At 40.9% G+C, this 27,395-nt stretch overlaps 1 protein-coding gene across 1 annotated transcript in view; it reads right to left on the bottom strand.

The window, feature by feature from the left end:
* The window catches only part of GALNT11 (polypeptide N-acetylgalactosaminyltransferase 11), a 47,916-nt gene extending 42,590 nt beyond the window's left edge, over window positions 1–5,326 (bottom strand). Inside the window, exon 1 of the mRNA XM_082298760.1 lies at window positions 5,272–5,326. The gene's annotated coding sequence lies outside the window, so the exon portion shown is untranslated. The remainder of the gene's footprint in view (window positions 1–5,271) is intronic.
* Window positions 5,327–27,395: the final 22,069 nt, after the last annotated feature.

The following is a 27,395-nucleotide window of genomic DNA, read 5'->3' as shown; positions in this document are numbered from 1 at the left end:
TCATTTTCTCATCAGAAGTTTAAAGTAGTTTCTGCACACAGGTTTTTCTCTATGTCTTTTATCCTCTCACAAATGTCTCCAGACATTAATAAAAGAGAGTAATCCTAAGGATATAAACATACTTTGTGTTCTCTCTCCAACTCCCTGACTGCACCAGGACAGGTACCAGATCGAGCCAAGGGATACTCTGGTTGAAGCATTTGTTTTGCTGCAGATTTTGATGAGATTCTCATCAACTCAATGTCTCTGCTCTCTCCTGATGTATTAAGGCAAATAGTTTAATTGTTGGATTAAAAGAAGTCAATAGCAGAAATAGATCATACACTGCCTGTAAGGAGAGCAAACTTCTACAAGTTATGTCAAAAATTAATTTTCTTAGTCTTTCATTCCTTCTCCGTGATCTTACAGACTCAATCTTTCCTTCTCCCAAGAAATCCCTTTGAGGAAAGAGCTGTGGACCACTCCTTTTCCATCCCCTCTTGGTCACTTTTCTTCTACTTATCTATTGCCAGTGTTTCTGATGGGAAACTGGATTTTGATGTTGAAATCACGGATGTTGCAACAAAATGAATAGCAGACCAAAAATACATTTTCCCACTTCAGTAGGAGCCATGCCTCCCAACACTCTGCTTGCACAGAAGGTTAATGTGCAATCCAAAACTTGGCCACCTCTTGGTTCATAGGTGATGAGTCTCGACATCTGCTGACACCAGAGATAAGAGATACATGCTAACTGACAAAATTAAGGTATTCCAGGAAATGGAAAACTAAAGAAAACACTTCTAGAAAACATACTCAATAACAAATATGAGAAGTATTAGAGACAGTGGCATCCTTTGTTCTTGATGTTATGCTTCAGGAATTCACAAAATAGTCAAAATACATACAAAGATTGATTCATGAGAGGTTTTGAATCAAAACAGGATAGTTTGTGCTTCCTGGAAAAGTATCTGTTTTAATTAAGGCCACCTCCAAGGTTTAAAGCACCCAATTTAATCCTTGTCTGCACAAGAAAATCTGTGTCATTTAGCCAAGCAACATTTGGATGGTTTTACACAAACTAAGAAGACCTCCACGAACATGCTTCTATCATTCATTAAGTATTTGCTTAAATCAGTTTGGCACGTAGCAACCCTTCACTGAGGTACCTTCCTTTCAGCATGCCTCTGCAAGTTTATTAGCTTAGCCTGTCAGTTTAAAATCTGACTTCTTAAATGGTGCAGTGTCTCCATACTTGAAGTCTTAGGAGTGACAAAAAGTTATTGCAGGTGGGCAGTTACCCCCCAAACAGCCACTCTGCAGCATTTCTTCATGCACATATTCCTTCCCTCTTGAGCAGCAAGAGTCACTTTTGTCCTGTTCCATGGCAAGAGAAGCTGGAGCATGAATGTGAACAGTCTCTGTAGCAGAGCTGATAAGGTAAAACTTGTCAGTCAGAGCAAACTTCAGGCTCAGAAATGCAGAACTTGCAACGGCACTACTGCCATGAGACAGAAAACCACAACAGCTCACCTGCTCCCAACTGAACCTGGAGCCACAAAGACATCAAAGGCCCACGAGCACTATGAGATATTGGATATTGGCTCTGGACTCCTCCCTGGCCTGCACAATTGCTTCTTGCTCACACTCTAAAGCACAGAGCAGGCAGCACCAAATCCCGAAGTTCCTGCATCAGGGGTCTCTAATCAGTGTCAGCAGTGGAAAAGCTGATTCACCCCTGAGCACTGTGTTCCAGTTTCAAACATGCAAAGGATCAGGCTGCCAAGCCAGACTGCACAAGAAAAAGCTGAGATACAACACATGCAACACACTTTCACAGGCACTTCACTTCGTACTCTACATTTCAGTAACACCATCAATTATTTAATCTACAGACTTAGCATATTTTCACATCTCAGGGAATAAGTTCAGAAGTTCCTACAACAAAATATCAGAAATTTAGTATACTTGAAGTCAATTCTTAATGAAACAGTAGAATCAGCTTCCTATTTTTCTGCCTTTTTTGCTGCAATGTATTTCTAGTTTTTACAGAGTTTTCAACCGGGGAATTTACACTAATTCTTACACAATGCTGACTCACATGAGAAACATGCTAGAACGTGGCTGAAGGATGTGGTGCATACTATTGACTTACACAAAGAGAGCTAAACAAATGCTTTTACTCATGCTGCAAAACCCTGGTTGAACAGCTGAGGCCTTACCACTGACAGTACTTTATACATTAACACAGTAGCTGCAACAGCAGATGCTTTCATCTCCATAAACCACCATATGTTTTGAAAGGAAACTTTAGATAAGAAGACAGTTCATCTGCCTCCCACACTCTAACAGGGATTGAATCAGAGTTCACCTCTGTAATACTTTTTGAGAAAGAAAAAAATTCATTTCTGCACTTGAAATACGAGAACTCACTTTTGCTCTGCAACAGCAAGCAACATCTCTCCAGAACGAATGGTACTAAAGGGAATTGCTTGATTTTGGGGATACCTGTAGCTGTAGTATCACCTAGCCAGGCAGATGGAACTGTTTAGGAAGTTGACAAACAACAGTCACAAAAAAGAATTAATGTAATCTTAGAAGTTTTGCTTTCTCCCTTCAGTGGACATCTCCCTTTACTTCTCTCCTTCAGGTTATCAACACACAGCTGCCACACTGTCAAACTCAGCTTGCTGGCTGCTCAGACTGCAACTGTTCTACAGGACCTTCAAGGAATGTAACCAAAGAACCATCCTGCCTCTGTTCTTTTCACCCCTACAGTACCCTGTTCTTTCTCACTGGAAGATCCAAAATCCCCACTTTTACTTTCTCATTCAATTCTCAGACAATTGCTCAGACAATTCTAACCTCATCCATGTGACCCCACACTACACACATGCCCTATACCCACCATTAAATAACTTGGGGTTTCCAACACTTACTGTGAAGAAGCCTACTTTGTGTAGATAAGTTTTCAAAATACCAATAATTTATCTTTATTTCCCTTGCCCTGCTGCTTCTGGGCTTTCTGCCTCCTAAAATGCTTCAATCACACCTACTGTTATTTTACATCACTATGAAAATGATGATCAGATTCACCCCTTCTCATAAACTACTGTCATACAGAAGCTTTTCAGAAACCCTATCTAATGTTACTCCCATGCATAATGCAGTATTGATTTCCAGCCTCTGAGAATGTGATTAGATAGTAGAAGCCAGGCCACAGGCCCTGAAATCTGCAGTCAGACTCTCTTACAGCAGAACAAATGCCACTTTGCCTGCTGGCATCCTCATCTGAGGCTGGGAGACGAAGGCTCATTAGAGCTGCACTGTTATTTCTTTCCTTCCCTGCTGCAGAAGAGCTCCTAAAACTCTGCAGGAGCTTATCTTACCCAGAGACGAGGAAAAGCTTATGCAGAAGGCATGCAGTTCTTCAGAGAGTTCTACCAGGGGAGGCCAATTGCTTGTTAATCAAAAGCCTCTTATCTGGAACCACCTGGCCATTTATGCTGGTCTAAAATGAGGCCTAGGAATCCCAGCTGGACTATTTCACATATTTAGAGGTCCTCTACAGGGTAGCATGGCAGAAACACACTGTCAGGAAGAGGTTGGTACCATCCTTTCCTGGGCACAGCCTGCACTTGGATCAGCTTAAGCTAATCAGAAATACCTGGGTATAGTTTCCTATTAAGATGACATCCATAGGAAAGGAAAAAAAAGCTAGCTCATAAAGCATGCAAGAATACTTGATATCACTTACAGACTACCAGAGTACTCTTTCTAAGGAGAAGGCATTTGATCTTACGTTGAAATGCATTTTCCAGGGAAAAACAAAGCATGTTAGCAGTGTTAACAACCCTGCCCACCTGCACAACCACTGTGCTGGAACTGAGAGATTTCACCCTTCCTTTGAATATAAAGCAATGCTCCAAATACTCTGGACCAAATGGAGAAAACGCTGATGGTTTACAGAACAGCAACAAAGTCAGGTCAAGAGATTTTATTTTTTTCTTTGGAAGAGCAGGGACTGCACTTTAATTATGTAATAAAGTTCGGTAAGGTCTACTGCAGCTGCCCTGCAACTGATATTAAAAACACCTCAGGATACAGCTTGGCAGACATGCTGTAATGGAGAGCTTCAGTGCTCTAATTACTTTCAACAGCGGTTTTAAGGCTGACACCTGTGAGGAAGTGAACAAAGGTGTAGCAGCTGTCTGGAAAGGTGGATTCTAAACACAATGTTTGCTTCCAGTACCACATCACAGCACAGAATTCTGACCTGCTAAGCTCCCCACTGCCAGTAGCACAGAGCTTTTGGTGGCTTATTCAGATTCGTCTGTTTTCTTGCAAGCAAGGGACCAGAGAAACTTTATTCTGCCTTGCAAGTAACTTTGAAACAGTCCATTTGCTTCAGTATGTTCTGTTACAGCTTTCCTTATAAGCTTTAACACACACATACAAAAAAGAAAAATACCACATGGTAATAATGAACTGACTAGAAGGGCTGGAGACCAGCCACAAAGAATAACACATACTTGCTAAAAGGAAGAGAGAAGCCTCAATGTTGCACATAAGTATAAACTGAAGAACAAGGGGGGAGCAGAGGGGGGAAGAAACGGTTTTAAAATAAATTTCCCTTTCATAAAAATAATAAAGCTTTAATACACCACGGGGTCACACAGCGCTCCAAAAAGCAATGTCTGATCTCGCCCTACAAACGAATCAATGAACGGAGCAGCGCCAGCAACACCAACACGTACCGATCCTCACATTTCGGGTCAGATTTGCAGAGTTTCAGTCTACCTGCAGGCGTGCTGCTGCTGCCCCTTCACGTGCATTTAAAGACTATAAAAAACAGTAATTACGTTATCTCCCATCCTGTGTAGCACAACCCGCTGCAGCTCCTCGGTCTCCCCCCGGGGTCAGGTTAAACCAGGAGCCCCCAGCAGGGGACCGGGTCAGGCGGGGACCCGGCCGGGGCAGCCTCCCGCTGTCATCTCACCCGAGACCCGAACCGGGGCAGTCCTGGAGCGGACCCGCCGCTGGGGCTCAGGAACCGCTGCCTCAGGGCAGGCGGGAAAACAGAATCGCACAATCAATTAGGTTGGAAAAGACCTCTGAGATCATCGAATCCAATCTACGACCAAACACCACCGTGTGCGGAGAGTCCAATACCGCCGCTGGCCCCGTTCCTCACCCCCGGGCTGCCCCTCACCCCGGCGCCGGTTCCCCCGCCGGGGCCGCCTCCCCTCACGCCGCCACCACGGCCCGTGTCCCGCACAGCCCCGCACTCACCGCGGCGGCGGCATCGCCCCTTCGCCCGCCCCGCGCCCGCTGTGGCGGCGCTCGCGCCATGTGACCGCTGCCTCCTCCTCCTTCTCCTCCCCATTCTCCTCCTCTTCCTCCTCCTCCACAGCCGCCATGACAGGCGGAGCAGGGGCAGCCGGAGAACATGGCGAGCCCTGAGGGGCAGAGCTGAGGGGCTGTGAGGATGTGTCCTGCGTCCCTTTCGCCGAGCTGTGAGGGCAATCAGGAGTGCAGGGCTGTGGATGTGCGGCTTTCGCTCCCCTCGTCCCCTCAGATTTGCTGTGTATGTCTGCTCGTCCCAGCGGGCTTACGCGGTGTCTGGCAGCTCTCTGTGCCGATTAAAGCCTTTTCCAGCCCCTTAAGGTATTTGTTTCGGGCTTTTCGGCCTTAAGTGGCCCCTGGAAGTACAGAGTCACAGAATTGTTTGGATTGGAAGGGATGTCTGGAGATCCCATTCAGCCCAACCCCCCTGCCAAGGCAGGGTCACCTGGAGCCGGGGACAGAAGAGTGTGTCCAGGTGGGTTTGGAATGTCTCCAGAGAGGGGAGACTCCATGACCGCCCTGGGCAGCTCTTCCAGTGCTCTGCCACCCTCAATGTAAAGAAGGTCGTTCTCACGTTGAAGTGAAACTTCTTGTGTTTCAGTTTATGGCCATAGCTCCTTGTCCTGTTGCTGGGCACCAAAGAGTTGCTGGCAAAAAGAGTCCAGCACCATCCTCTTGGCACCCGTGTCTGAGATATTTTTATGTATTAATGAGATCCCTTCTCAGTCTTTAGACTGAACAGGCCCAGCTCCCACAGTCTCCCCTCATAAATGAGATGCTCCAGACCCTGTACTTGTCCAGGGGCTTTGAAGGGGAAAAAAAGGAGTGTAGGTCAGGCTGATGGAGGATGTCTAGGCTAACCAGCCGTGGATCCCTGACCCTATAGTTTGAGTTGTGTGGAATGTGAGGGGATGGCTTCTTCAGCTGGAAGAGGGAGATAGCAGAGGGAAATCTACCACAGCTACACTGAAATAACCTGAGATTGGCTGTTAATGTGCTTCCATAGTGACAAGATTTACATCCTCACAGGTGGAGAGTCATGCTGAAACCTCAGATCTTTGATACCCAGAGTAAAGGGTCGAGCCACTGGCTTGCTAAACCCACCACACCACAGATCCATCTTTGTGCAGGACCGAGTTGGCAGGTGTCCTTTCTCCAGGAAAAGTGGTGAAACTGGAAGGCATGTTGGATTTATAAACCTTGGTGAGGTTTAGGAACAAACTCATTGTCAGACCAGGAGCTTATTTTGTAAATACCGAGATTACAGAACTTGAGCTCCTGAGTGATACCTGGAATATGGCAGATTTTATTTTATTGAAGTGGAAATTAAAGTGGGCTGACACATCCAAGCCCATTCTGGGGTGGATGTTGCCCCTAATATCCAGAGATTATGGCAAGGTGCTTTATAATAACAAAAGTAGAGCAGAACCCAGAACCTGTCAAAGAGCTGTAGCTGCAGCGTTAGAGTACAGAGGGCAAAAGGCAATCCATAATCAGAAGCTGCAGTGAGAGAAAAAGGAGTTACAGCCTGTTGAGGGGTTAGTAGGTGGATGGCAAAGAGGTAGCAGGGATCAAGATGAAAGCAAGGTACAGTTAAATGGGATAGCCACACAGTCAGCCCCCCATCAGACAGCTTTTCAGAATTCCTGCTTCATAATGGCTAACATGCAGCTTTGATCTCTCTCTTACAATAATTTAGCCCAAGGACTGCAAGTTTGTGTTAAACTCTTTTAGGTAAAAGCAACCTCAGCACATATGCTATCTGTTTTCTGCAGAACCATTATCCTGGAAATCCTTCTAATTTGGCCAGTTGTTGCCCACTTTGTAATTCCAGCTATTTAATCTCTTTTAATTCTTATCTATAAGAGTTTCCCTGGTACTTGGATTATCATTTTATTAATGGAATTAATAAACCTCTACTTTTTAGAGTAATTTACTGTAAGGTCTTTGAGACGTGTTTCACTTCTCAAAATTCCTGATAATGATAATCTGTCCAGCCCAATTGCTTAATAAGATCTGTGATAACTCCTAAGTGTTAACTAGTTGACCCACTTCCTATGTGCTCACAGCAAGAGACAAGAACTCATATAAAAGTCCTGGCAAGTAGCCATAACCCAAAATAATCCTGTCAGTGTGGGTTGAGGTCAAAATTTGGGTTCCCTATGTACTCAAGCACTGAAATTTCATGTCTTCTTCATTGTTGACATGTCTTGGACACAGAAATTATACAAGAGAAAAGGACAGTCAGCCACCAAAGATATTCTTTAAATCCTGCCTCATTTCTTAGATTGACCCATCTACGTCGTGAAAAAGGAGACAAATGTCCTCAAAACCAAACAGAATTAACATGTATTATTTTTCCAAATCCAAATTGTTCAGAATAAATTTGCCCAGCTGATGTGTAGTGCTTGTTGACCAGGTGTGATAGAAAAGACTAGAGGAAACTCCAAGTGTTCTTTCAATAACTGAGAGGACTTGCATTTGTTTCAGTGGTTTCCTGTTAGAACTGTTTGTCTATGGGCTGTCTATGACTGAAGTCAGTCTGCACACCCCCTACTAGAGTTTCTAAGTGGTTTTGGTTTTGTGTGGCATAAAAAAGCCCTTGTAAGTGCTGGAGAGTTTATTGGGAGTGTTTGAGGAAACAGGACATTTATCTGGGTGCTCTCAAACCTCGTCCTTCCTATTGTTACTTTTGCTGCAGACCACTTGACATGTTTTTTTGCCTGCCTTCCCAAGGAAATAAGGTTAAATGACAACTCAGAATATGTATATGGGTTTATCTGTTCTGCTGTCTCTTCTCAAGTACTTCTGAAATCTTGGGCCATATATATCAAATTTGACAGTGGATGGAGATGTCAAAGGGATTATATGCTAAATAGCTTTGCAAAAACAGATGTCTGAACAGGACAGATTGTTACCCACCACAAAGGAAAAGCCTGTAGGACAAGGTCACCCCACACACCCTTAAATGTATTAGGAGCACTCAGGAAAGAATCTTGTGGTTCATCTATTGAAGGCATCAATTCTGTGCTTTGGAGCAGGTGCAAAAGCAAAAAGGATGTTCAGTACATTAAGACAGGAATAAAGAACAAGATGGGAAGATTTATAAAATCAAAAATGCTTGCCCATCTTGAATATTGTGTGGAATTCTCCCTAAAGCACCACAAAAGGTACAGAGAAAAGCAGTGAACTGACTGGAGGTCTGGAATGGCTTCCTTAAAAAAAAAAAAAGTGTTTGAATACACTTGAATGGTTTAATTTGGAAAAAGACTGTGAATGAACATGAATGTGATAATGGTCAAAAAGTCTATTGTAATAGAAAAAGTGAATTCTATGTTTCTTACAGCATTAAGATTTAGTTGTCCTGAGTGAAATTTCCAGGCAATAAATTTAAAAGAAACAAAAGAAAGTATGTTTTCTCTAGAGTTACAGTTGTAAATTGCTGCAAGTGTATTGGAGAGGCCAAAAGTATAAATGTTCTCATGAGTGGATTAGAAATGGAAATGCAAAAAATGTCCGTTGAAGCCTCTTAAGCATAATGCTAATGCAGCTGTCAGCTGAGGAAATCTCCAAGTAAAGGGGTGGATTCAGCCAGCAGATTAAGGCACCTAAATTTGGTTTTCAGTGTGTAGGTGTCTCCATGTGAACCAGATGTCTAAGCTCCCCTTATACTCAGCAGAGAATTAATGTGGGATTTAGTTACATAAATGCAGGCATCGAATACCAGTTTAAGCACTGTGGAGTTTTCTACCTGGCCTCCTGCTCCAAGAAGCAGCAGGTATCCTAAAAAGCCTGTTCTGTCTGAAATATCATGTGGAAGTCGTTGGTATCTCAGTCCACCACAGTTGTCTCTGAGCACAGATGGTTGGCAAGCTGAACCCTGCTCATGGTTGCACAACAAGCTGTTCAGCCCACCTCAAGGCAGATATGTACAATCAGTGGATTCTGAACAGCTGAATAGCTCTTAGCTTCATCACTGTATTGAGTAGTTCTGTATCGACTATAGGAGGAATTTGTATGCAGATGAAGACATTGGCATGGGGACATTTCAGTCTAGGTGTCAGAATCTGTAGGCTTTGCCAGGCTGTACAGAGGGAATATTGCTTAGCTTTTAATGCTGTTTCCTGAAGTTTCCTTAGCTAGTCAGACCAGTGAGTTGATTCAGCAAGTATTGATTTAGGGGAAGAATCCAAGAGATTATGTATGAAAAAGCCATCCTAAAATACTCAGATCTGTTGGTAATGAGGCTTGTGTGAAGGATTAGTGACAGTGTGGTATATCATGGTACACGGATATGGAGTGACACTTGGAACACGGCTGCATGACGCCCTAAGCCTGGAAGATACCCAATGGCCAAGAGTTCTGGGGCAACCACAGATACTGCTGCTGACACCCAGAATGGCCAGTTCTTAAGCCATTAGATCCTGTAGCTGAAAGGGATTTTTATTTTTTCACAAAGGTAAATCCAATTTGGATGATGACAGGCTTTGCACCCTGTCATCTGTGAATCTGACCAGTTAGATCTTGTTAGAGTAGCAGAACTTGCCTAAGAAGAATTTAGGCTAAGATTCAGGGCAAAGAAATCAAAAAGAAGGATAACTAGAAAAGCCAGATGATAATTAAATGAGTTTTGGAATGTTGAATAAGTTTTTTCCTCAGTCTCTCATGCTTCAAATTATTTACATTTTCTTGTTGGAACTAAAAAACTTTTAGCACTAATGCTGTCCTCTTGGGCTGATGAAAATTCTAACAAAACAAGTCAGGAAGCTCAAGAGTTTCTTTTTTGGATGTCCTACAACAAGCTATGAAGGAGTGTTTGTGCTTTTCAAACTGCATTGGGCACCAGCTGTGCTCCTGCACATTTGCTGTTTATTGACAGAATGCCTTGATAGTGCAATAAATGATAAAAATAAAGACTCCCTTTTAGTATTGCTGGTGTCAGCAGAGCATCTGCACCTCTCAAATGTTGTGCTCAGAAAGAGACGAGAGTAAACCTAATATGTTACAATAAACAGATTCTCTCCCTTTTCCCATACACAAGACACAGATAAGATCTACAAACCTTCTAAATATATGAACCCATGCTAATGAAGCAGGAAACAAGTAGTGAGCTGGAATGATGAGTATGTGTGATGTGTCCCTTAAATCCACAGGAATATGAGGAAGGAGCCAGTTGCATGAGATGCAGTGCCTGGGAGAATTCATAGATCTGAGGATCTTGCTAAGAGTTGTTTTGCCTTACCAAGGAATTGCAGCACTGAGCATACAGAGTAGTATTGTCATGCTCTCTTCAATTCCCTTCACATTTTTTTCCTTCATTTTTCAGCCCAGGCTGTGTTATTTTTCTGTACTTCTTAACACTTCTTAACTTCTCCTGTAGAGTCTCTCCAGAACTCTGGAAGAGTTGTGTTTTATCTTTGAGGTGTTGCTGACTAAATTCCATCTGGTTTTCATGGTCAGAAGTTCTCACTCTTAAGATCTGGGAGTGAGATGCTACATTTTCTAGAAATTTTTTTTTTACTGAAATAAAACTTTCCTTGGAATCTGTGGAGGGAGGTAATTGGCTAAACATTCTGTCCAGTGTTGCTCAACAGTGCTCAGATCACTTCACAGGCTCTGGAGTCTGGGCCAGCCTGGGATGATTTCTTTTCCACTTTGGACTGTTTTTCAAAGTTTGAGAATGAAAACAATCCCATAAACCTAAGAAATCTCCTAATTCAATTGGCTTTTTACCAATGAACTATATTAGAACTCTACCAAGAGTTTCCTTCCATCATTGTTTCAACTCCCTGATAAGAGAAGGAAAAAAGGTTTATTTGCAGAGGAGCTGAGTCTCATTATCTTCTTTTTACAGATGTGGAAGTTAAAGCACAGAAAGATGAAGTTGTTTGTTCCAGGTCATCCAACAAAGCAGTGACAGACAAAAAAATAGAACTGAGTCCTTCAGTGCTTATTCTGTTGCATCACTCTGTCTTCCTGTTTTGATGAAAACTTCTAAAATGTCATTTTCCTAGGTAAGAATGTGAGAAATATTCAGACTTCCTGAAAAGTCTGACAAAACCTTTAGTTATGTCACATAAACAGAGGTTAGATAGAGTTCAAACTGAGACTAAGGCTCAAACCCTGAATTGTGGCATTTCTGTTATACAGGTATTTTTTTTTTCTTTGTAATTTTTTCTTATAGCAGGTGTAATCTTTCATAAAAAGATACCTCAGCCTCTAGCCCTAAACCTGTTGTACAACAGGATGCTGAGCCCTTTTGGTTTTTTTCACTCTACAGGGCTTTTTTCTGCATTCTCAGGGATGGGCTTTCACTTTTCTAGAACTGAGAAACACGTAAAAAAAGGATGTATGTGTAACAAGCAAAGGATGACTATCCAGTAATAGTCATAGTTCCACTTGAGATCTATTTTTCCCACTGGTTTTATAAAATTATGCTGCTTTGTACTAACTAGGGGTAGTTCCTGCTTTGTAGCAGTTTTGATCACAGAGTGGTACCCTTCTTCTTTTTCTTCTACCCTCCCCCCCCCCCCCATCCAATTTGTCTTTCTTGTCTGTTTCTATAACACATCCTAAAAAAATTTCACAGCTTGACAATTTTCATGAACAATCAGACAGTGATTTAGAAACTTGTACTTTAAATAGTTCTTCTTTTTCAGGGGCCTGACATATGTTTGCAGTAAACCTTATCTCTGTATTGTTTTTTCAAGGAAGATGTGAAATTCAGTAGTAGTTACGTTTCCTACCTTATGCACATGTGAGAAACTGCAGAGGAAATTATATTCCTATAGCTAAGAGGACAAGAATTAGGAGAAATGACTTTCCCTCAAGGCACTCTTGCCATAAATCTGGATTTACTGCTTGATGTCTTCATTTGTTATGTACAGTATGTTGATAAAATTCTTTCTCCCATACAGTATATTGATAAAATACTTACCTGTGCCTACTTTATCTGTTTAGATTAGAACCACTTGCAGCCAAACACAGTTTCTTGTTAGACAATTAAATATCACTACAAGCAGGGATGCCTGACCTCTCTCAGAATTCCCAGGCAAATCAAAAGCAAAACAAGGAAAAAGAATCCCCATCAGCAACGTACTCTTTGTTGCATCACTAACTTGTGGTTTACCAGAGAAATACGTTAAAGTAGGCTGTAAAAAACAGTATTTCTAAAATGCAAGTTTTAGAAGTGTCATAAACTTGATTTCAATAAATGATGAAAATGAAAGTAAGTATTCTAATTGGTCCATACAGAACCCAAGAGCTGTGCAGTTACGTATAAATTTACTCCTTATTTTAGCATGAAAAAGATCTGTATGATTAAAATGCTTAAGGTAATTTGGGGGCCTATTAAATTAAATTAATGACTGGAGGGAACCATTATTTCCCTATCTGAAAATTTCAAGCTCTGAAAGAAGTGAACTGCCTAAGGAAAATGGTGAAATTGGAAGATAAATACCACATAAATCTATCCTGAATAGACATTGTGCTGTTTTAGGGAACAGCATGTTAATAGCAAGCGAATTCTGTGCGAGCTGTGAGATGCCCCCTGGTGTATTTCTGCTGAGACATTGTACATGGTCAGAGCAGGACAAAACACCAGGACAGAACACCTGAAGCACTGACAGAGGATAAGAATGTGTAAAAGGTACGGGAAGCTATGTAAGGACACAAAGCTGCAGAAGAGGGATTGGTAGCAATGTCATTTAGCATCTAACGGCCATTTGCAATAAGCAGAATTAACTGTAAGCTACTCAGGTTTAGGTAACATTTTCAGTAGTACGGGTTAGAGGATGCTGTATGGTGATGGGGATCCAGCTGGGGAACTGCTCAGCAGCATTTTATAGATGCTATAGATGGAAGGGAGGTTGGAGAGGCTTTGGAGAGCCACAGAGAAAGGAGTTCCATTTTTCATCCTGATGTCTCTTTGATAGAGAGCATTGTGACGTTAAGGGACCCCCAAATCTGCCTGTGCAGCCCTGTCGGAATTCCTGTCACCACAGGTCACATCTGTCTTCTTCCTACTGAAAATTCTACTTGTTTGGGGCTGCTAAGAAGAGGAAGAAGCAGGGAGGGGACAGGAGAAAAGGAACTATTTCAGCAGAGGGGAAGGGAGGAATGGAAGGCACTGAGCCAAAGAGGAAGGCCTTAGAGGGCAAGGATTTCTGTTCCTATTACTGGGGTCAAAAATCACTGCTCCAAAGCACCAGTGCCCTGACAGTAATACCTGCTCCCTTTACTTTCAGGGACAGCAGTGGCTGGGCAGGTAGAAATCAAGTATGGCCTTTGTGCCTTGATGCTTGTGTGTAATCCAGAACCCTGAGCAGAGTCCCTGTGTCCCAAGTAGCAGTGCAGTGACTGCTGGGACACGCTCTTACAGCAGCCCTGGATTTCAGGTAGAACTTTAAGTAAAGTATCATTTGTTAGAGAAATGCTAGCAAGTAGCAATAGTATCTTGAAAAGGATAGAAGAGAAAGAAGTGGAAATATTTCAAGGTCTGAGATTAGGCTGGTTGGCACAAGGAGGATTTAGAAAAGTTGAGATTTTCTTGGAATAGTCTTGGCAAGGAAGAGAGAAGAAAACTGTGATTGGGGTAAGATAAATTAGAATCCTGTTGCCTCTAAACTGGTATGGATGGTTCTTCTCCAAACTTAAGTGGCAGTACTAGATGCTAGGAAGTTGTCCTGTGGTGTTGATTATCCAGGACTTTCCAATGAATAAAGTCACATATACCATGTATGACCTAAATATGTGTAGACAAGAGCAGAATCAAAAGCAGGTGATTTGAAGAGTTTGGCGGGGAGCTTCTGCACTATAAATTACCTGTTTAAACTGGATATTTAGTATTTGCAACTCTCTTTTGGAGGATGACTGAACAAAATGTGCTTCTTGGTTCATTCAAGCAGAAAAAGAGTATTATAAACTATTTTCATAAGTAAATTAATACCAAAACTCAATCCTTTTTGTATGCCCTTGTGATGGAAAAAAAAAAAAAAGAGTATATAATTTTTTATCATTAAGAGAAAATACCAGTGGTTGAGCCAAGTATCTGATTTTAATGTATACATATTTTGGCGATCTTTTACTAATGAAAGTTTTGGTTCTCTTGTGGATTAAATAAGTGAGAACAGGGAAATGAGGAAATGAGGGCAAAATCCCTTTGAAGAGATCAATATTGGCTGTAACAAAATTTCATTTCAGCACTTCATTGCATAAAAATCTGCTGTAAACCAAACAATCCTGGTGGTGTTCTTACAGCCTTTGTTGCCAAAAGAAAGAAGATAAAAATTTCAGCTTTCATTGTAATGAAAACCTCCAGTCCTTGTGATCGCAGGAATAAAGCCTTAAAGATTTGACAAATACATAAAATGATGGCTCATCCTACAGAGTCAAATTAAAAATAAAAATAAATGAAGAGACAAAGGGAAATGTCTTCTAGTATTTTTTAACAAACCCATTATTTTGTTTTTACAAAGACCAACTCCAGGTTTTGTTAGTGCTCAGGCTGGTAATGCTGAGCAGAAGTCCCAAATGTCGTCTGGCAGTGCACCAGTTTGAGTTAAACCAAAATGTATTAATCCATTCCCCTAAATGCAAGCTTCTGCTGTACCAGATTTTGAAACCAAGTTATCTGAGAGTTACAAAGCAATACCAGATGGTGACTGTAGGTTGGCTGGAATTTGCGGTCTCTCTCGTCTTGCCACGTTTCACCACTTGGAATATTCTAAATTATATTGTTCAGTTATTTGTCTCCTTGGCTCAGTTTTTCCTTTCTTTCATGTCCTGGACTGGTGCAATTCTTCATGGTTTCACTAGGTGGGTCCCCACAACAGTGCACTGGGGAAGCAAATTATTGAGTAGCCTGAACACACCCAGGTAACTTTATCTCCCAGTCAGCTTTATTTCCACTTTCTTTGGCAGAAGTTCAATGCACCACGTGTTTTGATGTACAATCTGGTGATCAGAGTGTTGGGAAGTTGTCCCAAAGGGGCTGGTTCTTCCTAGGACTATTGCATTTCTAACTTACCTATTTCAAATGGGATTTAAAACCAATGTGGGGTTTTTTACAGCCAGATAGGTTCAGTCCTATCAATTTTTACAATTATTTTACCTTTCAAACGTTGATCAGCAGTGTTACATATACCCTTCCTTTCCAAAATCAAGTAAGCTTTAATGCTTTGATACTTTCTATACTAGTCAAAAACAAACAAAAAAATTCCTTTTCTGTGTGTGTGAAGTATTAACTCGATGCCTTAAAGATCTAGGCATAAAAGAACACACTTTCAAGACAATAGTAGTATAGGAGGTAATATAAAGGCTGGTCTTTATTGGAGGCCTCCAAGGGGCAGATATGAAAAATGCCCATCCCTGCATGGGGTGAATATAGTTTTATAAGTTTAGCAAATTAGCATAATTTACATGAATCACCAATTAGAAGCATAAATGATGAAGCAATTCCCCCTTTTTGGTTCCACATCTTCTGTAGCCCCCCTTTAGATAGAAGCTGAACTTTGTTTATGAAAATGGGTATTGAAGAGCTGGTTTCTACCTTGGCTCCAGAGAGCCAAGACAGGATAGGGACCTTGGACCCCTGGGGTTTGGAGCCTCTGGAATGTGTTTTGTCTTTCTGCCTATCAGGGTAGGGAAGAGTTAGGGAAAAGTACTGGAGCTAGCTACGAATACACTAATAGGCTACAGAGCTACAAATATATGTGTAAAGAATATAGAGAATATATAAAAGCAAAAAAGGCAAAAATCAATTCGGCATCAATTGACTACTGTTAAAAAGAAAGACGTTTTAGCTAAAATCTTCAAAAATTTTCTTTCCAAGTGTTTTGTATGTGTGTATTTAACACAGAAAAGTATTTACCCCCTAGACCTGACCAAAACCCAACACAAAGCTTCAGATCTCTGTATCCCATAATGTCACATAAAGAAGAGAAAGGAAAAAGAAATCATATATTAACAATATTTTTAATGTCCATGGTGCTCTGACTGAGGAGGCAAGTGTCTTCTTTACTGTTTCAGGTTGTCTTCATCCAGCAAAGAAAGAGGATCCTTTAACCTGCAGAGAGCTCTGTACTGTCATGTCCAGGCTGCTTCTGTCATTCAGACTTGTACACCAAAACCCCTGTCCCTTTATAGTGTAGTCTGTCTTAACTGACTTAACTTAGAATAGTTAACTCTTACTCTGGGAGACTTATCTAAAGATAATTTCAGTGCCCACTGCTCATATCTTGGCACTTACAGAATGAAATCAAAACAGACAATTCACATTATTGTGAGGTTTGGGATTACTTTTTCTTCCTCCTTTGTTGCCTGCTTATCCAGAAGCACAAATTTTGATTGAACTGAAGGTTTTATTCCCTGTGATTTATGTTTAAAGGGCAAAAAAAGGTATAGAAAATTCTTACATTATGTATTACAGAGATAAACTGAAAATTAAAATTTATTGTTTTCTTGGTCAGTAACCAAATCACATTAAATAAAACTCATAATCATTATTGATTATATTTAAAGTCAGAAAATCTTGGTTTGTCAAATGGAAGATGAGAAAGGCTTCATAGTACAAACAGACATGGTAGTACTTTATGTCAGAGATCTGGCTCAAAATTCATCCTCAGGAGTGACTATAACATCTGATTTCTTGTTTTTAGCAAGTAGGTAGGTAGAAGCTTCTGTGTTTTACCCAAATCAGTTTTAATGGTCTGCTTGTCCTCATTTTGATGGCAAGACCCAACTTGGAAAAAAAATAGCTTCTGTACTGTTTTAGTTGACTTATGTCTCTGAATGGTGGTTGTGAGCTCCAGTCTTCTCTCTCCATTATCAAGCTTGCATCAGTTACAATCCCCCTTCTTCAATTGCAGTCCAGATCTCCATTTTAGGCTGAGTGCAAAAGCTCTAGGAATCCCAGGCAATGAAGAGTGGTGAGAATTCCAATAAAACCCTGACTGATATTTGGAAAGTGCTTTTGTGTCTGAATCTGAAGGCTCGATGTGGGTAGGGGGATCTCATACTCTCCTGGAGTAGAGTCACCCTTCTGTGTCCCTGGGCAATGACCGCAGTGTGGTGGGAGTGCTCGTCATTTCAGCTTGCAGAGTTACAAACCACACAGCCAGACACACTATATGAGGTTGGTCTGCTCACACTTGTCTGGCACCATCATTTCCTCTGGGAAAATGGCAAAGGCAAATAGCAACTTGTCTGTTTGCATGTAGGCGTGAGCCTCCTGAGAACGCAGAATTTGGCACCGTGTGCAAGCGAAGTTCAAACGTCCTCAAGCTATCAGTTGTTGACAACTTCTCTCAGAATAGACATATAAACTACTTAAAGCAGTTTTGATGCTGCCTTATCTCAACATTACCTTCAAAACTTATCATGATTCCCAAGTCACTAAGTCACCCTGACCGGGAAAATGTGCCTGTGGCAAAGGGTGTTAACATTTGCATCGTCCCACTTGTCTGCAGGCAAAGGGTGACAGCACTTACAGCCTCATCGGGATCCTGGGAGAAGCAAGGCACACTCCATTAAATGCTTATGTCTTGCTGCCCCACAGTGGCTGTGTTTACAAAAGGAATAGTCCCCACAACAAAGGCAAATGGTGAACATTTCAAACAGCAGCAGTTTCTCAATGAGATTGTCAGCTCTGCAAAACAGGCATTGCATTTGCACAGTTCCATGTTTGCTACACTGAATTTGAATGCAATTAAGCATGGCTGGTGTTGTCACACCTAAGCTACCAGTGAGGGACCTGTCCCTCCTTTAGAGGAGGTAGTATAGAAGTGCCAAGTATCACTCTTGGAATGAAATCAGGGGAGGGTAAAGACACCATATAAATATTCCAAGGCCTCTTGAGGCTGAGAGTCAGCAAGCAAACCTTGGCTACAACACTGAAATTCTGAGAGTTGTTAACGGAGGATTAAAGTGGCAGGCATCCTCTGGGCTACAGCAGGATTTAACAAATACCTGTGAATGAAACGTTCGAAAGGGACTCCAAGGCAAAGCTCGACTGCAACTTGGAGTGTGCACAGAGGGAAAAGAGAAAGCAGTCCAGGATCATGTTACTCATCTGATTGCAAAGGGCTCTGTTTTCAGCGCTGCCCCCAGGGCTTTACCTGATCTATCCAAATAAGTCTGCCCTTCCCACCCTGCAATCATTCAGACATAAACAACTCTAAATACTTTTCTGACTGTTCTGCCAGCTTCAGCTCTTCTTGCTTATTCAGTGCCTGCTCTCCTGCCAAAACAACAAACTGAGCTCATGTGGGTTGTGGTTGGGGGCAGAGGCAGGCAACAGTGGTCTGCTCATTTCCTTTGTTTTTCATGTTTCTCTTTGGCCTTTCCTTGGGTAGAATCCAAGGGATGGATCATTGCTGGTTCCATCATGATACAGAAGGAACAGACATCACTTTTCAAACAATGACAGCTTTATGAAGCTTAACAATCTCAGCCAAAGTCTTGATGCTATCATCAGTCATGTCTTTCTTCCCAGTCCCTGCAGGTGACTGCAGCTGGCAGGAGATCTTTTGACAGTCAGATTCTCTATGTTATCTCTTTTGGACCAAGCCTTTTAATAATTGGACAGGAAGATCTGGGAGAGATATGCTGTTTCAAGGCATAAATAACATTGTGCTGAGCGCTACAGAAAGCTTTTATTTAATGTAGTTTGATTTGGTTCAAAGGTGGTCATCTGGTTTGGGTTGCAACCATGGTTTCTGTAGATTTATGCTCAGTTTCTTCTTAGACTACTGACTGTCATACACAAATCATTTCACTGTGCCTCCTATTCCTCAGCTCTTCATTGGGAATAAGATGTTCTTGACTTACAGGACATGGAGATAAAGAGTGATGGGACAAGAGTTTGTGAAATTTTCTGATTTTCTAGTAATAGAGATCCATATACATAACTGAAACACAGGGCTGAAATGCCAAGAGTCGTTGCTACTAACAACAAAGAAATGTGGAGAGTATTGCTGGTACCCTGCCATCAAATCATGTGTTCCACCCCTATGGAGAAAGCCAGACCATGCAAAGTTGAAACTATTTAAGCTCTCAGAGATTGAGTGAACTTAAATTTTGGGTACTGTGTCTGACAAAGTCACTGTGATGATGACTAGTTATAAGGAAGAAATGTTTTACAATGAGGGTGGTGAGGCACTGACACAGGTTGCCCGGAGAGGTGGTGGATGCCCCATCCCTGAAAACATTCAAGGTCAGTCTGGACAGGGCTCTGAGCAACCTGGCCTGATTGAAGATGTCCCTGCTTTCTTCTGGGGCTAGATAAGCTTTAAAGGTTCCTTCTAACCCAAACCATTCTATGACTCTGTGGTTTAAAGAAATTTAATTTTTCAATTTCCTTTTTGCCAATTGTGATGATTACTCAGACCTTCATTTTAGGTCACAAAGTACTTTTGATAGTGATCAACTTCACCTTTAATACCTGCAGGTATTAGCCCAAGGCTGTTTTTTTGCTTCCAACACACCAAAAGTATTTACCTAAATGAAAAAAAAAAAAAAAAAAAAAATCCTCGACCAAGGACACAAATACATTCATGTTTGCCTTTTTTTATTCTGTCACCCTTTTTCACAAAGGGGCAATTGCAATGGCCTTTTCTGGAATGTAATCTGGGAGGTGATTTCATTTTTGCTGTGGTAAGAGGAACAGCACAATCCTAGCAGCAACAGCATCCTGCCAGCTAGTGCTGCCACCAGAGTATCAGCAGGAACCCTCAGCCTGAGCATGAGCAGTTCCCCAACAGCTATGGATCAGGGGCAGCATTAAAGAAGCATTAGATGGTTTGACCTATGGCATTTTATGATACTTACTTGCTTCCCAGAAGTCTGGGAGGCTCTGGATTCCTTGGCGTCCAGCTGAACCAGGAAGATAGATTAACTGAAGGACTGTTACTGTTTTGTCTTGGGTGAGGCCTTGTGGGCAGCCAGCTGTTTTATTTTGTGTATTGCACAAAAGGTTCCCTTAAATCTGTGTATTCTAGGGATGAAAGCTGGGAAGTGAGAGGGTAAACTGGGATTTTTTTGTCTTTACACAGCAGGCTTCACTAGCCAACACTGTTGGCAAAAGCATACAGAAGAGAAAAATTCCCTCAGAGCAATGCTCATGCACACTGCCCTGTCATGTAAAGTTTAAACCAGAAGGGTCAGTCCAATATGGTGCTAAGGGCCTGGTTATAAAATTCTCTTGCTGCCTGTCCCTAGCTGTTACAGGTCACTGTTTGAGCCCTGTAACATGCTGAACATATTAAAGTTCTGAAAGTCAGGATCCAAAAGTCTAATGCTGTAGCTGGACTAAAATCACCATCCTTATGTGTACATGGGGGACTCTGCTGACTTCAGTGGGTTTCTCCATAGACAAAAGTGTTCACCTAGAATTAAATGCTTATCTGTTTGCAGATATTAGATGATGGGTGTCCTCCTATCAGGAGACAGCCTGAACAAAACCAGGAGACGCTGTGGGGTCAGAGATATTTGTATAAATGACACAGAGTGAGCTTTCCTAGATCATCCTTTTATAGTGCCATGTTCTTGTAACACAGTTCTTACTTTCTTTCACATTTAAGAACAGAAAAATTATTGTGTGCTCTCTGTACTACAGCTCTTTCTGCCAAAGCTGCCTCAGAACAGAAGGAAAAGACAGCTTTGCTTTTCCAGCTACGGCTTTGCAAAACATTTTTGTCTGATTCAGTTAGGCTCCCAGAGAATGTTCCATGGATATGTAGCATATTATGTTATTGCTGCAGTCTATCTGTGCTAAACCCTTTATCATTCCACAGCCCTTTGAAATAGGAAAGGCTTGTAAGTCCTGGTTTACAAATGAGAAAACAGTAGCACAGCACTTAACCCCTGTAAGATTTCTCTTGGGCAAAATTCCCACATGGGAAGAGCCTGTTGCCTTCTTTGTTCTTGCCTCAGACCACTAATGTCAGTGATGTGAATGAACCATGCGGGATTGTGTCCCTGCTGGAGACAGGGAGAAAAAAGATATAACCAGACCAGCTCCCACATATTTCAATAAATATTCTGAGCACACAGTATTCTGGAAAGGTGGGTCTTAAGTGATTTGGAGTAGGCACCCTCTAACTGCCTGTAAGAAAACAGCCAGGGATTCTGCTATTTGTGTGTAAGTCTTGACCTGTCTTTGTTTTCTTACACAGTAATGAACAAAATTTAAAATTGATAAGCATATTAATAAGTTAATGATTAACTTACTTAACAATGTTGGCCTTCAGATTGCCATTAGGAAGCATTTAAGCTAATAGAGAGGTCTTAGAATTCTTATTCTATCTTCTTGGCACACCTGTCTGTCTGTACTGATCAAATCTTTGAGGTTTTCCTCACAGCTGTTAAGAGATAGAAACTTTAATAGAATGTGTACATATGTTGTATGGGCAGGTTAAAGTCCATACAGCTAAAAGAAACTCAGGTCTCAGGTTTCCAGGTTTATATATAGATATTTTTCTGATGCAACAAAATGAAAACCAAACCCATAGAGCATGTGGACCCATACCAAACTGTGGGTGAACACACTTTAAACCCCAACACAATGTAAAGAGGAAAATGCTTGCTGCGTTCAGGCTTCTGTCCTAGATTCACCCAGACAGTTCCAAACTGTTTTGGTTTTCCTGTCAAGTTTCTGGATATATAACTTACATAACTGACATCTCACTAATATATTAAATGAGATATATATATAATATTAGAGGATCTCACCAGTATAAGTTGAGATGTAATTTATATTGTCAGTGTAAAAACTGGCATTGTAGTCATGACTCTCTGTCTCCAACCCCTCCATTACTTCACTGCTCACCACTGCTTGGACTAAAACTTGCTGAACAAGTGTAGCTTTTCACTCCAGGAATTTTTGCTGTCTGCCAATGGCTTGGGCCTTGCAACTCAGTCACAGATTTCCCTTGTGACTTGAGCGAGTCCCACAGTTGGTGTGCAATAAGTATTCCAGGAGTTTGCCATTTACCCCCTCAAGGAACAGATCCATAATGCTGAAAGGAGTGCTGTATTCATAGGCCACTTATGTAGAATCTGTTTTACCACTAGAGAAGATTTGGGGATAAAACAGTACTTAAACCCACAAGATTTTCAATAATGGAAAAAATTACAAAAATATACAAGATGGGTCACTAGGATTGTGTTTGTCAATAAAGTGCTTTCATAGTTGTTCCAACACCTCATCCAGTAAAAGGCTCACACACTGATTAGTTTCTGCTGTTTACATCAGTTGGCTCCCCTAGAAAACTTGAGAGCTGCCTTTTTCATGTCCTTGTGATAAAGAGGTTACTCAGAGTCTGGAATAGCCGCTCCAACCTGAAGCAGAATATCTCGTCACCAAACCCTGATAACACTTTCCCTTATCTCTTACAATAGGGCACTCAGATTAATGAAGGAGATAAGGTTATTACTGTACTCTGTAAAATGCCTTTTTTTTCTGTTGTACGATTAGAACACATTCTTGGTTTCAGTTTTGAATTAGTTTTGGTTTTGTTTGGGTTTTTTTTTCTTCTAAAGGTCCTTTCAGACAGGGTGATAATTTTTGCAAATCATAGCTTATAAATATATCATGTGCAATTCATAAATAATAAATTACTATTATAATTCCACTTGAAAATGCAGCTGAAATTTGCTCATTTTTAGGAATTTAATGCAATTGAATTTTTAACAATTTAATGAAGATAAATGGATGGCAAAAATGGGAATTGAAATTTTTGGAAAGATAGTTTCTAGGAACTCTTAATTTCAAAGGCCTTTTTCCTTCTTAGCCCCTCAAAACCCTGCTTAGCAGGGAGATGGGAGAGTTTAGCCACCAGATATATTAAACACAACACTCAAGTGTTCTTTGTTTCAGTGTGCAGGGTTATGTATGGGAGTGTAGAGCCCTCATCCCTCTACACCTCTGGTGCAACCTTTCTCAGGTGTTTTTACTTCGATGTGACTTTGAACTTGGTACAGAATAAATACGGTCTCAGCACGGTGTGAAGAGCAGTAACACAGCCCTCCTTGCATTAATATTGCCTGTACCAGACACAACAGTACAAAGTTCAGGCAGCTTGTTGAAGGCTGAGCTGGACTGTTCCGATACGATTATCTTATCAAAAGTCCCCCAATGAGCTGGTGAGTCCAGGCTGTTTCTCGGTCTCTGGTTCCTTGGCTCACTCTCTGTCTTCAGGCTACATGAGTCAGTTTGCTGTTCTCTGGCTACTGTTTTCTAACTATCTGCCTATTTTTTCTCTGGTAATTTTTATCTGTAACTATATGTTAGGAATATTTTGGTTCACAAAACTCTGACTTGCCTTAATCCATCTCAGAATAAAACATTTCTCTCTCACATTTTCCTAGTTCTGTCTCCAAACGTAGCCACAAAAATTTTGATTGCTATGTGTACTTAGCCAGGGCATTTGGAGTTCCCTGCCACCTCATTTTCTATGCACAAAATCGTATTTAACTTGTTTGCTGCTTCCCGACTTACAAATTCTACATCCTCAAAATGATGATTGGATATTAATTAGCAATTGCATTTTCACAGGGACAGTCAGAGATGTGGTCAGCACCAGTTGCCTGAAGCCGTGGGTTGTAAACTTGGCCCATGACACTTATTACATCTCTCTAATCTGAGAAACGTTCAAATCACAGTTTAAGACCATTACAGACAGTTTGTCCAGACTGAAGTGAGGCTGGTGGGTGCATGTCAAATGCCAGCCTGGGACTACTACAAAATAAAAATCATTTTTCATATGTTTAGTTCCAGTTTTATTTCTCATGATGTGTGGCTAGTGGCTCGTTTCTTCTGAAAGGCCTGTCTTTGGCCACTTTTCAGCTGACCTTATAAGACTGCACTCTGTGTCTGAAAAATCAATTTAAAAAGAACTGAAATACACTTCTATTATATATTAACACGTGTCCTTGTAAAGAAAGGCCATGATCTGAGTATGCAAAAGCTAATAATTGACCAACTTGTGGTGCCATACTATTTGTTCTATTTATTTTCTTTGCAGAAAGCATGCAAACTCTTTGCAGGGACACTAAAAAAAATCTGTGGAATACCCACACCAAGTTTAAACAGGCACAATTTAAATGTTGAGCAATGATTATCAGTGTTTGTCACCAAGGCTGCAAAACTCTTCTACAAAAGAGAAAATTTAGATTTTATAGGTTAATAGTAGTGCATGAAAAATAGGTTTACTTTGGCTCATTTTAAGACTTTAAAAGAAACCCAACTGAAGATCTAATGTGACAAAGGCACATGAAACGACAGGTTTGTGGCTTTGTGTTACAAGAGACAAGTTCAGCATTTGACTTCAGGAAGTTTCTGAGGGCACTACGAGGTGTGCAGCATTTACTCAACTGTGTCTGCAAACCACTCGAACACTGAAGCTCAACAGTGACATTTGACTCAGAGCAGAAAGTCCTTGTGGTCACCTTGGGGGGGGCAAAGAGGACAATGCATTCCTGTGTCAATTGTAATGGCAGAGGGGACATGGTCTGGAACTATCATGTCCAGTGGCAGCTGAGAACTGATTTGGCCTCCACCCTTGTTTGTCTTCTTTAACTTACCTGCAGTCCTTTGTAATCCTTTTCCTCCAATGAGAACTGTCCTGTGTGCTGGAAATATTTCACTTCCACAGATTTCATACCACAGGACTATTTCTTCCCTAAACTACTTTTACCACAATAATCTTTCATAGAATCATCAGCATAGAATAATAAAATAGCCAGGGTTGGAGGGGACCTTAAAAATCACCCAGTTCCAACGTCTCTGCCATATGCAAGACACTTTCCACTAAACCAGGTTGCTCAGAGCTCCATCCAACCTGGCCTTAAACACTTCCAGGGATCCACAGCTTCTCTAGGCAACCTGTTCCAGTGCCTCACCACCCTCACAATAAAGAATTTTTTTCAGTTTGAGGCCATTCCCCCTTGTCCTATCAGTACATGCTCTTGTAAATAGTCTCTCTCCATGTTTCTCATGGGCTCCCTTCAGGTACTGGAAGGCTGCAATTAGGTCACCTCAAAGTCTTCTATTTTCCAGTCTAATTGGTGTAATTTTGAGAATAATTTTGAGTTTCCACGCTCATAGTGGTACCACACCTTCTTTGGCTTCACAGTACTTCCACGTGATGCCAGAACCTCTGGAAAAGTCTCATAATGTTCAGAACTATCTCACAGTCTGTAGGACTTAGGTTAAAATGAGTCACTCTTGCCTTTTCTCAGTAATTTTTGGGAGAACTCACCTTTCCTTCTGGGCAAGGATGTACATTCTGGGAAAACATCAGAGGACTTGGAGCATTTGTATAGTAAAATTCTATCCACATTGTTGTAAGGGAATAAGGGTCTTTCACCCAAATGAGTACATTCTTTAATTCAGTTTATAACTCACAATGACCATGAGAGATGAGCTAATCTGTGGTGCTTCCAATTCCAGCTTTGTAGCTTGAGAGCACCAGTTTTACTTCTCTTACTTAGAGTTAAGTTGGGAGCCGTATTTGAACAATGTAAGGACAGGGCAGACCCAGCCCTGGTATCCAGCTGAGAACTGGACACTAATCTTTTGGTAGTCATACCTTATTTGGCCTAATTCTGAGATTAACATTTACATTCTGGGTGGGAACATATTCCAGTCACCTGTTATTACCCTGTCATTATGCTGAATATAATTATTTTCATTAATATGTTGCCATTATCTTTTTTGCCCGTTTCTCATTGAAAATCTATTCCTTAACTTACTTGCTCTTATACTTAAGAAATTCTCCAATTCTAAATGTTTTCATGCCAGTTTTTTTTACATTTTTTCTTGCAGCAACTTTAGATTTCACCTTAATTGATTTGACTGAGAACACTCTGAGTCAGGCTGATGCTTTTTGAACAGTTTATAAATCTGTAATTCCAGTGCTCTCCAGTTTTCTTCAAGGAGAAAGTACATGTTTCCTCCTGCCCAGCAATCCTTTGATACCAAGAGCTACTTACTTGCTTAGAGCAATTCTTCAGTTTCGGGAGTTTGTTTTAATTTTGCTTTTGCAGCTTGAAATATGTGGCCTCTCACAGTAGATATTAAAGAGAAAACCAGCACATACTACCCAGGATCAACTTTGCTACTAATTGCTTACTCAGAGGATAAATAATGAAGCAGCTTTGCTGTGAAGAGAATTAATGAGGGACATTATTTTTTTATGGATAAGAAAATTGCATCATTCACTCAACTGTACCATTGAAGCTGTGATTTTTTGTGTGATTCATTGATAAATGTTAGTGTGACCTTTGATGTGTACTTGTTTGGGTATTGGGATTCCCTCAGCTTCTCTTTTAGTGCTAATGAGCAGAATGCACTAAAAATATTTTTCCTGAACTTGCCCATGAACTTTCATGGGACATCAGTGTTCTATTGGGACTAAGCCTTTTGCTAAGGGATTACTGTCAGGTTCTGCAGACATAAATGGCAAAAGTTGTTCTCTCATCTCCAAAAAGACTAAAATAAATTGAGTTTCCACTTGCAGGAATGGAAGCCTTGCTGATGAGTTGAATGACAACAAACCTCATGGATTTGAATATGAATGGCATAAATGTTTGTCCAAATACTAAAAAGTAAATTCTGAGTATTAACTGACTAAGAGTGGCATTTGACTATTCCATTAAATCAAACACATTGTACCAACTACTTTGTATTTTATTCTGCCAGTGGGATAATATTTGTTTAATATGGATCCTCAAGTCCTGATAAAAACAAAACATCCATTACGGTAAGATTGCAGGATTAGCCTCAGCTTTAGTAATTAATGGCCTGCTTCCAGCAAATTTCATATGGAATGCTTCAGACTGGTTTGAGAGAAATGTGCCACAAATGTTTATGTTTGTATATCAGCAATTCTGTATCTTTAAGATAGTATAAAATTAGACCTGTTTATGGTGGGTTTTTACATAGGAGTGGTTCTCCTATATTCTTAATTAGTTATACATTATTTAATTACTCTTGTAGTGTATGCAATCAAAATACAAATGTATTACAGTTCTGATTTGAAGTTGCCAGACATAAAATGCTTGTAATGATA

Source organism: Coloeus monedula, assembly GCF_965178545.1.
Source record: "Coloeus monedula genome assembly, chromosome: 1".
Taxonomy (NCBI): domain Eukaryota; kingdom Metazoa; phylum Chordata; class Aves; order Passeriformes; family Corvidae; genus Coloeus; species Coloeus monedula.
This window is presented reverse-complemented; position numbering and strand designations above follow the sequence as displayed.